Below are 15,415 nucleotides of genomic sequence, written 5' to 3'. Positions count from 1 at the left end.
CATCATCGGCTTACCAGAACTGATAACCTCTAGTTCCTGTTTTAATTTGCAGATAGGGACAAATTTTAAAACCTGGATTTTGTAATTCTCTGTTTTGCTAGATATTCCCTAATCAGGCACACATGAGATAGTGTGAGGCCACTGGAAAGAGAACAAGGATTTTTAATGGTGAGGCTTGAAGATTATTTCAGTTTTCATCAGCAAAAATTCTTTTAAAAAGCAAAAGCACAGTAAAAAGCAAAAGAAAACACCCACCTTTCTCTGAATACAAAAATTTAAGACTAAAGACCAAGGTTCTAGACCAGTGGTTCTAAATAGTTTATGTGAATTACATCTATTGACTTTTACCATATTAAAAACTAAAATTAAGAATTTTTATCACATTTATTAATTCATGTTAAAATAACAATTATAGATCTGTTACGAGTTAACATAAATAACTTTATGAAAAATACATTTTCCAAAACAGAGCAAATTTGTGAGAACAGTATTGCTTTACATTTCTTCAAATCTCGTTAATATCTGACCCAATATACGCGAATTGGAGCCTGATTACCTATTTTTGAAATGTAATATGTTGCAAGATATTATTTAATTGAAATACATGAAGACTATCTGAGCTCACAAAATTGAAAAAGAGAGTATTTCAACAGCCTTTCCAGGTGAATGTGGATATTCTTTTTTGCTTTTATACCAAAACTTGACTAAAATACGTTTTAATGTAGAATCTAAAATCATATGAGTAAATGTCATATATTCTATTACATTTAAATTTATTTCTCTAGCTTTCATTTCAAATGAATCTTGTACTGATGCCTGATTTTGTAACATCACGCATTCATCATTTTCAAAATACTGGCTCACTGAGCTATGCTGATCTTAAAAATGTTAACACATTGATTATATAATATCAAAGAATCACATTTATTGATGTCACTACCCAGTTTATAAGACAAATCTTTATGTGTAGGGAGGCTGCAAAGTCAGGATGTGGATAAAAGCTTTCAAAATTTCTAACTGTCCCTTACTCAAACGTTATTGCTGACTACAAATACTCCTCGTGCTTTCCCTTCAATGGACAGGCTTGCTTTAATACAATTTTGAGAAACTGTCTACCAACCTCTTACTGAATACTCATAGTTTGTTTGTCAGTCATGTTTTCAGGTAAAAATAGTGTTTTATGAAAAAAGCCATTCACGATTTAATGATACAAGTACTTGTTCTCAAGACTACTTTTTACTTCATGTCACAAAACTGTTTTAGGTGCACCTCTCATTTCATTGACAGGTTAAAGAGATAAGTAATCAAAAGTGGAGATTTAATAAAATTAATATATATATTATATTATATTATTTTATAATATATATTATATTATATATGTAAATATATATATATACATACACACACACGCACACACACAAATCCATTAAAGGCATTTTTAAATAAAACTGACTTTTTAAAGTTTATTTTGGCCAGGCACAGTGACTCATGCCTGTAATCCCAGCACTTTGGGAGGCTGAGACAGAGGATCACTTGAGGTCAAGAGTTTGAGACCAGCCTGACCAACATGGTGAAACCTCATCTCTACTAAAAATACAAAAAATAGCCGGGTGTGGTGGCGCACACCTGTAATCCCAGATGCTTGAGAAGATGAGGCAGGAGAATCACTTGAATCTGGGAGGCAGAGGCTGCAGTGAGCTGCGATCATCCCCTTGCCCTCCACCCTGGGCAACAAGAGCGAGACTAGATCTCAAAAAAAAAAAAAAAAAAATGTTTATGTTTACTTTTATTTTTTTCAGGCCTGCATGACCATGAAGAACACAATGACAACAAATGCAACTTGTGGCACTGCATTGATTTGTGCTGAGGGGCCAGAAGTTTCACCTCATTTCCTTTTATGTAATCAGCGTAAATGTCCACACAGTGAAATAAGCTAGTAGCAACTTACTGTTATGAAAATAGTTTTGACTTCATAAGATCTCAGGGGTCTGTGGACCACACTTTGAGTGTAACTATTCTAGATTAACACTTTGCAAAGCAATCAGCCTAAATTTGTTGACTTAAGAAAGTAAATGATTACTGCATTTGCAAAGGCAATAGTTATAAAATTTTTAATATTTCTCTAATAGCTGAGTCCATACTTAAGCAATACTGAGAAAATTCAGGAGAGTAAATTATAAACAGGATTTTCTAGGCTAGCAGGTTAAAAGAATTATTATTCTCTGAAGGAAATAATTTTTTATCATGGTAACTTTAAAGAATTACTGCTGTGATATATTTATGAAGAGTGCATAGCTTTAAATTATATATTGTATTAATTGTAACTGTTCATATTTTCTTTCTTTCTTCTCTGGACTTCATTATCCCTATGGTATTGGCCTTTCAAATTACGTACCTTTGCATCTTTCGATTTATAAATTTGTTACCTTAAATTTCAAAAAAGAAAGCCATTTTAATCTGGGTAATTTCTTCCTTTCAATATTCTTGACAATACATGGACCTTAGGCTCCTCTGTTTTCTTGGTGAATAGGCCATTTATTTCATACATTTTAAGCAGCCTTGAATAAAGTCTTGTGTTCTGAGAACACTTCTGATATTTTAAAATATGGTAGGCTGGGTGCAGTGGTTCATGTCTGTAATCTCAACAGTTTGGGAAACCAAGGCGGGTGGATCACCTGAGGTCAGGAGTTCGAGACCAGCCTGGCCAGTGCGGTGAAATCCCATCTCTACTAAAAATACAAAAATTAGCTGGGCGTGGTGGCAGGTGCCTATAATCCCAACTACTGGGGAGGCGGAGGGAGGAGAATTTCTTGAACCCAGGAGGCAGAGGTTGCAGTGAGCCAAGATCGCACCACTGCACTCCAGCCTGCACAACAAGAGCAAAACTCCATCTCAAAAAAATAAGGTATCTGAAACTGTTAATCCTGAGTGAGAATAAAAGCATAAAACAAAACATTTATAGTCCTTGTACTTTTGTTATTTATGAGAACCCTTGTCCCTTAGAAGCACAAAGCCCTTGTCCCTTAGAAGCACAAGCCTAGAGGCAAGATTACTTTAATACAAAGTGAATGTGTGTGTGTGTGTATGTGTGTGTGTGTGTGTGTGGTCTCTGTGTGTGTGTGTGTGTAATCTGAAGGAAAATAAATCAGATGTGAGTTTTCTTGAGAACTTCAGCAGGTAATGGTGTAGGTAGCAGTCAATGCTAAAGATGTTAAACAAGGCTTTCTGATTATCCTGGCTTATAGAGAAATGAAAAGCAATTCAAAGCTGGTTCTTTTGGCATATGTGGATGATGTGTTCGAAAGAGCCCCACAGATCCTAATGAGCTGTCGGTTGGTTAGCTAGTCAAAATTCTCAGTATGCCAGAATAAATACGAACAAAGGATTGATGAATTCCTAGAAGACTTAGCATGGCATCTTTCAAGGTTGTTTTGCTCAATGGAGCAAAAGCAAAATCATTTAGCATCCATTCTCTCGCCTCAGAGTTGCACGAGATAACTAAGAAGAGTTACTGCTGAGAAGAACTAAAATATTAACATGAAGGTCTGTATCACAGATGCTGGATATTTACCATACTCAGAGGTCTGCATTCTGCTAAAACACATCAAGAGGATCTGGAAAATGATGTGCTTCATAGAAAAGAGAGATTATGCACTCATGCAAAAAATACACATAGAGGACATGTAAAGTCATATTTTTTTGTAGAGATTTTACTCCCCCATCCTACTGTTAAAGGGAAGATCCACAGTTCTATCTTTAAAGACAAAACCTGATTCTATATCTTATTTCAGTGTATATTTCATGATATAAATGTCTAAAATTAAACAAACTTAAGTAAACATCATTTGAATTAATAAGTTGGCAAAAAAAAGAATTCAGGTTTTTTTTTTTTTTCATGATGACTAAGAGGGAAAGGAAGAGTTAACACATTATCAGTTAAAAGTTTGATTAAACTGAAAAGTAGGTCATCTTTGTTCAGCAGAGTTTCCTCTTTAAACTACTTTTGCCCTATTTTGTAAATATCAGAAAAAATGGTAGGACATGTAATTTGTTCATGTAAATCCTCACTGTGTGGAACAATTCATCAAAGACTGGGCTCAATAAAAGATCTTAGCTCTAAAAATAGCCAGAATATAATTATACTGTTCTATTTAGACAGGCTCTCTACTAGTAACAGTTACTAAATTTAAAATAATATTGATACCAGAAATGCTGGCCTCAAGCTTTACAGTAAAGATCTGGATTTCCCAAGCTTTCTAGTGATGTTACAATAAAAAGAGAGCTTTGTTTAGAATATATGTACATTGGGTGAAATTTTGGATTAGAACTGGTCTTGTTTTCAAGGATTTCATCGTACTGTTGCCATAGGATAGGCAAAACAAAATGTAAAGGTCATAGATACTTATTGCATTATGTGATTAATAGAAATATGAAATTCAAGAAATTATTCTGACTCTATTGTGTTTTGAAAATCATCTGATCTAAGTCATAAAATTTTAGTGCGGGAAGGAAATTCAGAGAATATTACAACCAAATGCCGTACTCAGATTAAAAAATAGGGCATGGTTAAAAGACTTGACCAAAGTTCTATAGCTATAGCAAGATTTATTTTTATTTTTATTTTTATTTTTATTAACTATAGCAAGATTTAAACTCAAGCTTCTGAAATCCCAGTATTATTTGCTCTCCACCACACTAAGCTGCCCAATCATATGTGTTGTGTAGTTTCGTTAAGTAAGTCTTCATTTTGAGCCATGAAACTGGGGAATTTCAAATAAATTCCAAAGTTACCCTTAATATTTTTTTTTTACTTAGTCATGAAGAGCCAGTTCTAAATGAAATCTTGTAGCACTTACCCACTTGGATGAAGGTTCAACCTTTCCCATCTCACCTGTATGAGGCTACTTTGTAGAACTGATTTCTAACAGACTTGAATACAGTTTTGTATGAATAGATGTATCATAAAATAACTGTCTAATATAAGGTTTGCTAATAGAAATAAGACCCAATGTTAGATAGATCAGTAGAATGACTATAGTTTACAATAATCTATTACATATTTCAAGATAGCTAGAAGACAATAATTCGAATGGCTCTAGATTAAAGAAAACACACATATTTAATGTGATAAATATCCCAAGTAAACTGATTTGATCTTTATAACTTATGTATGTATTAAATTATCAAAACTATGTATATCTATTATGTATCAATTTTTAAAAATCCAAGAAAACTCAAGAATAACTGTCTAAAGAAAGAGATAATAAGAATTGTAAGGTAACTTTTAATGAGGTGTTTTGGGCCATATTAATAAATAACAGGGCTCATTGTTGTGGGCTATTACCAATACTGTCAAAACTAGTAACCCACAGAAAAGAAATCATTGCTTGCCTTTATAGTAGTACTCCTCTAGCGCACTTGCAAAGTAATCTAAGAAAGACATGCTCATTAGTGGCTCATTACTTAGCTGTCTAATTGCTGTTCATATCAGCAACACAAATCACAGAAAAAACTTATTAAAGTAAGCTATTAATTTTTTTTCCTGAAGAGCTTCATTATACAGTATCTTCTCCTAATTAATGTAATCAGCACCATAAAAATCCAAGATGAAAGAGAACCATTAGGTCATCTGCATTGAACTACCTGGAAATAGAGAGGTTATTCTCTGCAATGACCAGTCCATTAATCTCAAGCAAGGAATCTCACTGACCTCACTATAAATAACTGCTTCCCTTTTAAAAACCCCTACCTCTGACGTTAAATTTCTTTACTCCATAGAAACTTTTCTTGGCTTTCTTTAAGAGGAGAATAGGTGCTAAATTTCAGAGTAATTTCTCTACATGAACCTTCTAATGCCTTCTCACTAACTCCAGTATGAAGCCCATAAACCTTCAGATACAAAATCTAAACTTTTCATTTTGCCTGGTTTTACACATTGTGACTCCAGACTGCCTTTCTAGTTTCAGCCTCCTAGCATTGTCTGCTCTCCGAATCTGAACTTCAAACTGCAGATAAATCTCTTTAATTTTTATCTCTCCAAAAAGTGGTATAATTTTCCCTATCTTTGCCTTAGTTTTTGCCATTCTCTCAGTTTGGGATGACAGACTCATTCCTTTCAACTTTAGGAATGCACAGAAAATTTTAGATTTTGTCTGAAAAGTTAGAGTAGATGACCTCAAAAGCCTCTTTTAATTCTTAGATATGGTTGTTTCTTATTCATCCCTGAGGGATCACCTAGCATTAAGCTGCAGATCAAATAAAAGATCTAGAAAGAGATGATTACCACAGACTTAAAATTACTTAAATGCTATTCTTGATTCTTGAGTATTATCCATAGTTTTCCACTGAATATTAAATTGACAGCACCATCTAAAGCCAATAATAACATATTTTAAGTGTACAAATTTTCACATTGAAGTCATATTTGTAGAAGATATGTAGATGTAAGGATATGTAAAATAGGGTCACAGCCAGAAAACAAAGGACTACACTAGTGTTGAATGGTTTTACAAATGACCAAGATGAGAGAGAACCATATGTTAGTGATCCAGGAAAGTCTCCCAGATTGTAAAGATCTGACAAGAGATCCAAACTTACATATCATCAAATGGTTGAACTCCATATTTAGCTTCCTTAATAATGAGATCTAAAGTTGTTTTGAAAGAAGTAAATTTAAAAATAAATAAAATGATAAATATCTAATAACTAAAAACAAATATTGCTGCATTAAAAAATCCACGTATTGTCATGTCTTAGTTGAAAAATATGTCATGTCAATCCAAATATTGTCATGCCTTAGTTGAAATGGAATGGAAGGATTCATTTGCAAAGCATGGCAAGGTGCTAGAATGTTGAGTATATAATTACTGATTAAAAGACATCAAAGCCAAAAGAACATATATAAAATGATGAAGAAATAAATGAGCAAGTACCATGAAAACTAAGTTATTCAGAGAATGCAAAGCTCTAGATCTATTTCAAGTGAGCATTGGGTGAATAAAGTAAATTTGAGCTACTTATGTATGAATATTGAATCATTCTTCATAAATATGAAAGTCATGGGGAAACAGTACATAAAGAAGATACTTGGAAGCAGAAGAAAACACAGCTACCTGTAAATATGCAAGATGTATGGTAAGTGAGATAGGAGCAACTTTTCATAGTAGATTGAGTTGGTATAGAAGTTATTGGTGCTGTTCACCGACTATTTCTGGCTCTCTAAAACCAGGACATAACAGTATTATAATTCCTAGAGACCTTTGAAAATAGCTATGACTATGTGACTCACTTTGGTCAACGACATGTAAGTTGCATTTTAAGGCCTTGGGTACAAGTCTCCATATTCCGATTTTCCTGCCTTGAACATCACAGAAGTCCAGAAAGGGAGCTTCCCTCAGCTTGTGTCTCTTAGTGAGGATCATGGGAAGTAGAATTCTCTGCCAACTTAAGATTGACAAGAGAATAGACAAATAATCAAGTTTTGTTAAGTCCTTTAAAGTCATTATAAGAACATTTTCAGCATAAATTGGTTCATACTGAATGACTAAAATGGCATCTTTGGCTTGGAGAATTTTGTTAGAATGTCCCCGTTTCTTTACTATACCTCTCTTACATGGTAATACAGCAAAGTGATTGATTTTAAGTGTTCTACTCCTAGGAACTTTCCTCTCTCAGAGACAGAATGCATATCTTTATTTTACATCCTTAGGATTTAACACAACTTCTGACAGTTAGCAAGATCTTCAATGTGTTTTGTGGAAGGAGAAAAAAGGGGAAAGAAAAGAAGAAATTAAAGAAAGGTGGATTGATGCAAGTCTCCCAGGCCATTCAAGCTGATTGGAGACACTGATTTATTCAAGAATTTGTGACTTATATTTATCCTGCCCAGAGACAAATCCACTCTTAAAAAAGTCCTTCATTAGCTTTAATGTTGCAATCATACAGAGTATTTCTCAAAAAGTAAATGTTGCAAACCTTTCGGCCTGTTCACAAGTTTTACAAATAATTGAACTATTAAGTTTCTAATGAATGTCAATACGTGCTTTAAAGCATATTCTGTATTGCTTGTACAGCCACCTCAATGAATATTAGACCCTAAAGTTAGTATCTGGTTCCGTCCACATGAAAGTAGCTTTATGGCAAGAGAAAGTATAGACGAACAGAATTAGTTTTTGTTTGGCATATACAAACTTGCAAAAAATCAGTGGCAGATAGTAGCGTAGTAAGAATAAATAGAGAGTTTTTACTAAAGTTTATTTTTACATACTCAGTATTTTCTTTTGAAGGTGCCTATTTAATAGGTTCTCTTATTAAAATAATCACCATTGGTTAAATTGACTTTATTGTTAACAAAGAAGAATTAAGAAAACAATCATTGAAAGAATTCCAATAATAGGCCATGTACTTTGAAAGAAAAAGAAAAGTAGTGGTGGAGTTTTATCTGTAGATGGATTTTTCTAATATCAACAGCTTTAGAGAAGTACTATTGTCCATATTTTGAATTTTTTTGGCATTACAGTTTTATGTTTTATTCCTTTAAGTTTAATAATAATATAAAAATTAGGAAAATAAAAATTCATGTCTAAACTTATATTTGTACATATTTTCAATATATCAAAAATAGTCATATAAGTCAATACTGAGCCATTTAAGTCAATGCTGAGCATCTACAAAGATATTCTCTTTAGAAAGATGCTATGTATTATTCAAATTTGACAGAAATGTTCAGTAAAAGAAATAAATTCATTCAGTAACCTTCTGGTGAAAGTTAGTACTCCAAAAATAAAAATAAAAGTCAAACTAGTGGGGATCGAGACTAGATTGCAGCTCTGATGGGCGGACAGAGCAGCGTGTGGAGGCTTGCATCATGATATTTTGCTGCAGAAAGACTGTAAAAATAAATCAGGACACCCAAGAGGACCCACAGACCCTCTGAAGGAAGCAGATTGCTCCTGCAGGATCAGGAAGACACCACAATACTGTGAGTGCCCAAACTCTGGAAGTGGGAATGGGAGATCATCCAGTCCGGAACATCCAGAACACACATACCCACTGGGGAAACTGAAGGTCTAGATTATGGGAGAAGACTAACCCTACCTGGAACTGAGTCGATTGAGAGAGCTTAGTGAAATACAGGGGTAGAGGAAGCAGCGGGGTAAGGCCTGTGAGCTCACTGTGCCTCCTAGCAAACCATTTATGCCTGGCCTTACAGGGGTCTTTTGGGAGGGCAGCCAGAGGCACTGGGAAAAGGCCACAGGGAAAAGGAAATCTCCAGCTGAACTTCGTAATAATTTGAACTGATCGAGAAATCTCCTATCCCGAACTCAGGGGAGGGCATTAATCTGGTGTGCAGACTCCACAGGCAGGGGAAGAAGGAACGTCACACTTGCTATTGCAGATGGGAGGCAAGTACCTTGGACAAGTTCTCAGCCCTGCTCACCTGGAAACAGACTCGGTGCTATTGGTGGGGGCACAGTGGAAGTGAGACCAGCCCTTTGGATTGTGTGGGAGTTGGGTGAAGCCTGTGACTGCCAGCTTTCCCCTACTTCCCTGACAATCTGTGTGACACAGTAGAGCTAGTCACAATCCTCCTGGGATCATAACTCCAGTGACCTGGGAACTTCACCTCCATCCCCTACAGCAGGTGCAGCAAGACCTGCCCAGGAAGAGTCTGAGCTCACACATGCCTGGTCCTGCCCTCACCTGTTGGTCCTTCTCTACCCACCATGGTAACTGAAGTCAAAGGGTATAAGCTTCTGGGAGTTCTAGGGTACTGCCCCCACCACCCGTTCTTCCCCATAGTACCATAGCTGATGCTCTCTGGAAAGCTCCACCTCCTGGCAGGAGGCCAACCAGAACAAAAAGAGTCCATTAAACCACTAAAGCTAAGAACCCTCACAGAGTCCACTCCCCTCTCCCCCTGCCACCTCCACTGGATCAGTTGCTGGTATTCTACCCCAAGCACCAGTCTGGAGCCTGGTAGACTTGCTAGGTGGCTAGATCCAGAAGAGAGATAACAATCACTATGGCTCAGCTCTCAGGAAGTCACATCCATAGGAAAATGGGGAGAGGCCCGTGGGAAAAAGAATGTGAACAACAGCCTTCAGCCCTAGACCGTTCCTCTGACAAAGCCTACCCAAAATACAAGGAACCAGAAAACCAACTCTGGTAATATGGCAAAACAAGGTTATTTTACATCCCATAAAAATCACACTAGCTCACCAGCAATGGATCCAAACCAAGAAGAAATCCCCAATTTACCTGAAAAAGAATTCAGGAGGTTAGTTATTAAGCTAGTCAGGGAGGCACCAAAGAAAGGCAAAGCCCAATATAAGGAAATTGAAAAAAAAAAGATATAAGAAGTAAGGGATAAATATTCAATGAAACAGATATCATAAATAAAAAACAGTCAAAACCTCAGGAAACAATGGAGACATTTACAGAAATGCAAAATGCTCTGGAAAGTCTCAGTAATAGAACTGAACAAGTAGAAGAAAGAAATTCACAGCTTGAAGATAAGGTCTTCAAATTAACTCAATCCAACAAAGACAAAGGAAAAAGAATAAGACAACGTGGACAAAGCCTCTAAGAAGTCTGGGATTATGTTAAACGACCAAACTTAAGAATAATCACTATTCCTGAGGAAAAAGAGAAGTCTATAAGTTTGGCAAACATATTTGGGGGAATAATTGAGAAACATGTTGCTCTCTATATCCAATATGTATACAGAATTGAGAAAATTGACATGTTCAAAGAGTGGAGAAGAATGAAACAAAGTAGGTAATTATTTGATGAATTTTAGTAGAATAGTCCTTTACTAGTATGAATGTAGAAATTAATAAGGTTGAGGGTATGGCCTTTCTTACGAAGGGGGGGAAATATACTTTTTAGAAAGTTCTCCAGGGTATCCAAGGCAATCAGAAAAATACAAATCACTCAAAATCCAATTATGTAGCAATCAGGGATATAATAGTAACTACATTGTATTTGACACATTAAAGTATGTTTAAAAATCTAAAAATCTTCATGATAGCAGGGGACAAACGTAACAACAATAGACTATACATGTTGAAAACGTCATTAATTAACGACAAGAGACAGTTGAAAGACTTGGCTTTAAGATTCCAGTCTACACAGAGAGCATGACAGCATAATCTTTTTCCAAGAACGGCTTCAACTTTGATCTTTGAATCAGCTGATATGTCCTTTGGAAATAACAATCCAGTCAGGACAATGGTGTGCCAGTAAATATTTAATAATCAGACTTCCAAGCAAAAAAAAAAAAAAAAAGTTTGATTTGTAGTTTGCCAATTTCCATGGTATAAATACCCCCACTATGGCTGATTTCAAACTGCTGATTTCATGATGTCACTGAACACAGACTTGGGAAGAGATACTTGTGCACAATTGGCTCTTGAGAGTTAACACGAGCCAGCGGGAGCCAACTCCAACACACCATGGAATCAGGGGCACTCTCATGTCCTTCTGCATCTAGGGGAATGAATTCACCAAACGGTTCACCTAGGAAGGCTAGATATTACCATCATACTCAAATAGTATTGTTATCGAAGTGCGCATAGATAAGTAAAATGCAACACTGGGAAACAGAAGATTTTGAGTTGAGATGTATTATCTAGTCCTTTCTCTGCCAATAACTGCCTGTGATACTTAAGCAAGTCTGCTCAATTCTTGGAGCCTCAGTTTCTTAAGTGTAAATGAAAGGCTTACATAACGTTGTTCCCAAGAACTCTTTCTATTCAAAAATATATAATCCCACATAATAACACAATGTAAACAGCAAGGCAAGGCCCTATGACTACTGTATCTAAGCTAACAAGGAATGATAATACATCTGATAATTAATTTTCAAAAGGCTGTACATTTGAATCAACTCCACTGTAAGATCAAAGAAAACCAACAACAAACAAACAGAAGACCCTGATTTAGCTAGGAAGAGAGGGAGAGGACCCTCTTTATTTTGGTTCCACTGCTCACTGTACATCAGATAGTATCAGCTAGAGAAGTGCCTCACATACTTTGGGCGCATAAAAAAAACTGGGGATCTTGTTAAATGCAGATTTGGATGGAAACATTCTGGGGTAGGGTTTGAGAATCTGCATTCCCAACAAGCTTTCAAGGGGAAGCTATACTGCTGGTCTGAGAATCAGACTTCAAAGAGCAAAGATTTAGATGGAAATAAAACTTTTTTTTTTTTTTTTTTTTTCAGTTTCTCAGACTCCAATCTGGCTCTGGAAGAACTTCATGGGGAAAAAAGGGATTTGAATCACATCAGCTATTTAAACAGATCTGAATTCACTTTGGGAGACAGAACATCCACTATTTAGTTGAAGCTAAATTGATTATTTGATTCACTGTGTTCTCAAAGTTGATTCTCTTTTAATATTTTTCATCTAGTTAAAAGGTTTCACAGAATGTAAGACAATGGATTAGATTTGCAGAGTTTTGTTGGCATAATGGAAAAGAAAGTCCATTTTGTGACCAGTCTGATCTGTAATAATTAGTTTCACAATTATTATCCAACAATGTCTTTGAATAATTAATTGGATAATGTTCATGTAGGTTTGAAATTACTTCCATCAAAAGGTTAACGTTTATTAGATGTCATAATTATGATATGTACTAAAGGAGTTTAAAATAACAGATTAGCATAGCTTTTGAAGGCAATTGCATTATGATGGAAGTAAAACTGTATTGTAATTCAGTCTATCTGCATTGAATTTTTGATGAGTGTCGCTTATCTTTAAATGGAGATGGAGAATTGGAGTTTGGTCCAGGGAAAGGAGGGAGGACTTTAGGGCCAATGAAATTTGGGTTTGAAATTTTGATTGGCCAAGTAATAATTGTGCAACCGAAGACAAACCACATAACTTTTCTATGCCTCAATTTCCTAATACATAAAATAGGGAAACAATATTTCTCTTTCAGGGCTGTTGTTAAAATAAGTGATAATATTTATAAAGTACCTAATAGAGTACATGCACAAAACAAGCATCCAATGAGTAGACATTTGGAATAAATAATTTTAATGGCTATTGAAAAATTATATTATTTTTGTGCTATATTTTCTGTTAATAATATACAGAATTTATTTAGAGATAAAAATTGCATTTATTCATAACACACATTAGAGTAGGTATTATTAGAGTAATATATTTGTCATGTTATTTTGATTTTACAAGATGAATTTTTATTAAAAAGAGTAATCATATCTACTAATAAAACATCTACTTAATATCTTAACTGTTAACATAAAGTGAAATACTACTTAGGAGACTTCTTCGAAAACAATAAAGTATATTATAGATATGAGTTACTAAATATTCCACCACAGAAAATGATCATGCATTATCTGACACACACAGTTAAAATACTGATGCCTAGAATGGGCAAAATTAGGCAAGATGGATCTGTAAAAGACCTTCATAATTCCACTTTTGCCTGTTTGTGCTACACATTACAATTGGTACTATGGAAAACACTTTAAATGTATAAAGTGGGATGCTTTTCCTCTGAGAAATTGAAAGATAGGATTCACACATGAAGCAATTAGAACCTTAAATGATAGAATGTACAGTGCTAACCCTTTCTATATGTAAATATTTAGAAAAGAATGAACTCTGGAAAATGGAATCATCAACTCAGTCTTCGCAGAGGTCATAGATTCTAATTTTTGACCTTGAATGTTAGGTGGATTTGGAAAAGTTGCGACAAGCATTAATGGATCACGTTCACTTAGCTGAGGATCTCAAGAAGCACAGAAACAGAGCTATGAGCTTTGAGCACAAAATCCTGTATGCATGCTACTAATTGTACTAAAATGTGAATCCTCAGAAGACATAGTCAATACAACTGGGTAAGTAGAAATGCGTAAATTATGGAGTATCTGGACTACAATACAGCAGCATTTGAGAACAATGTGGCAGGGTGAACAGTGACATAATACAGAAAGTATATCCAGTTAACAGTTAGAATTGTTCTAGGCAGAAAGAACTGAAACGGAGAAACATTCAAAGTAGAAAGGATATAGTTGTCTCCAAAAGGCTCATATATATTGAGTCTTTAAAATATGTTCCTATTCCTTATATCTGTTACAAGTGCTAAATGTTATAAACATATAGCACAGAATTAAGGAGATGACAGATCAATGCTATATCAAAGTTTAGATCAGAAAAGTCATTTGCTCAGGAATATGAAATACAAATGAAGGCAGCAGTGGTAAGAAACCCAGCTTGTGAGCAAAAGTGAGATACTCTTATCTAAAATAAATATTTCTCTTTCTGCCTTATATAATGAGATGTTACAGTTGAAATTGGAGGAACTGATAGCATCCAAATCATTGGAGTCACCAAATTTGTATTCACCAAGTAATAGGATTATGCAAAAACAATGTAAATGCCACAGTCCTTGCATTTTTATCATAACACTTAATGCTGAAAACTCTTAGTTCCATTTCATTAAAATCACCAGAGATTTGAAATAACATGTAAGCAATATGTCAAACATAGAAAATATTGCCATTCATAAACTGTTCATTTCCAAAGAATATTGTGTTGAATCCTTATTATTTTAGGTGTGGTTTTGTTTTTTGTTTTTTCCTTCTAAAGCAAGCCTGACTGTGTCCTGGTGATGTATTCTCCAAGAAAGTCGGTTTTATTGTATGTTTTTATATTTAAATAAAGTACATCTTTATGTGTATCTCATTGTACTCTACAAATATCAATTAATTTACCCTGCTTATGTTATCCCCAATTCTTAAAAGACGGAGTGCTTGCCTTTCATTACCTAGTAAAACAATGACTTTACAAACATGTACAACTGTTCCACCTGTATTCATTATCCCATTTTATTCGCCTGTTAAAATGCATTCAAGTCAACAGAGAATTCAGTAAAAACAGCAGTAAAAACAAAGATCAATATGCACAAAAAACAATGGATGTTTTCTATGTGCTACTAATATGAGTAGAGTACATTCGTTACCATACCTGTTAACATACAAAGGATTCGTTTCAGGATACCCTGTGGATACCAAAATCCAAAGATTCTCAAATCCCTTATATAAAAGGCCAGAGCATTTGCATATAACCTACACATATACTTTTGCATACTTTAAGTAATCTCTAGATTACTTATAATACCAATATAATGTCTACATATCATTTTATTCATGTGGATTCAATACAGTACTCAGCACAGAACAAAGTTAAGTTTCGCTTTTTGGATCTTTTGGAAATTATTTTTTCCCCAAATATTTTGACCCACTCTTGGCTGAACCCCTGGATAATGAACCCACAGATATGAAGTCAATTCCATTTTCATTTCACTACTGGTATTCACCTTTAGTTCAGCATTGACTGATAGATACTCATTCATTTGATCACTACATTTAAAGCATCAG

At 34.9% G+C, this 15,415-nt stretch overlaps 1 protein-coding gene across 2 annotated transcripts in view; it reads right to left on the bottom strand.

Moving 5' to 3' along the window:
* Window positions 1-15,415, bottom strand: part of RIT2 (Ras like without CAAX 2) — a 402,484-nt gene that overhangs the window by 72,605 nt on the left and 314,464 nt on the right. The window lies entirely within an intron of this gene.

This window comes from Chlorocebus sabaeus, chromosome 18 (genome assembly GCF_047675955.1).
Source record: "Chlorocebus sabaeus isolate Y175 chromosome 18, mChlSab1.0.hap1, whole genome shotgun sequence".
NCBI classification, from domain to species: Eukaryota; Metazoa; Chordata; class Mammalia; order Primates; family Cercopithecidae; genus Chlorocebus; species Chlorocebus sabaeus.
The sequence above is the reverse complement of the archived record's forward strand: the minus strand, read 5'-3'. Positions and strand labels throughout refer to the sequence as shown.